Source organism: Thalia democratica, chromosome 7 (assembly GCF_965202585.1).
Source record: "Thalia democratica chromosome 7, ktThaDemo2.hap1.1, whole genome shotgun sequence".
Taxonomy (NCBI): domain Eukaryota; kingdom Metazoa; phylum Chordata; class Thaliacea; order Salpida; family Salpidae; genus Thalia; species Thalia democratica.
Genome location: NC_139171.1, coordinates 8,329,787 through 8,330,769, shown reverse-complemented (window position 1 = coordinate 8,330,769; position 983 = coordinate 8,329,787).

Sequence of the window (983 nt, the reverse complement as noted above, 5' to 3'; positions counted from 1 at the left end):
GACTTTTGTGGGTTTTTACTTAACTTCTAATTTATTCGGATCGCTGTTTTAGAAAATTTCTGCAGCAATACTATATTTATTTATACATAAAACATAAAACAGAATTACAAACTTTTTTATATTTATTATTAAATCCGAACAAATTCGGCCAAATCTGTGGGTTTTTACGTAACTTTTTGATTTTTGAAATAATGTTGTATAATTTCAATGGAGAAAGTAACTAATTGACTACTAGTCTGCATTTATTTAGTTACAAAACGTTTACAAAATTAACTTTAATTTTTATTTTTTGAAAACCTCAACAACTTTGCTAATTTATTACAATATTTCTAAAGTAACACATTATTTTTTTATTTATACATGAAACATTGATAAACGAAGCCTTTAAAACGTTTATTCAAAAATGTTACTCTGAAAACGAAAACAAATATGCTAGATTGTATAATAAGCTTCTTTAAAATATTTATTTTTATTAAAAAATTTTAAAGAATCTTTTTCACTGTAGTTTTTTTGAAATGCTCAACTATACTATTAAAAATAGCTATAAAGATTTTCACAGTATAAGTTAAAGTTTGAATAAACTAAGAAACGAACAATTTGTAACAATAACAGGGTAAAAATAAGAAGTGAGCTGTTCTACGTAGAATATAGAACTTAAAAAAAGTAAAATGTGTTTACTGTGTGTTATTGACAGTGAAACTTACTTTTTTGTTTCATTTATCTTTTGTCTGATAATCATCATCTTACTACCTTGTGCGATGACAGTTGAGTGAATTATTCATAGAACTTTTATCTTACTTCACAATAGATGCAGCTTGCCTGACTTAGATGAAATTATCAAGTTTTGCACCCAAAAACAATCCTCAACAATAAATATTAAGACCTTTAAGCTTAATTTTAAAGTTAAATTTTAATTGTGTATATTTTTTTGATATTATTTACATGCTTTCAACAAAAAAATCGAAAACTTTAAATATGATACT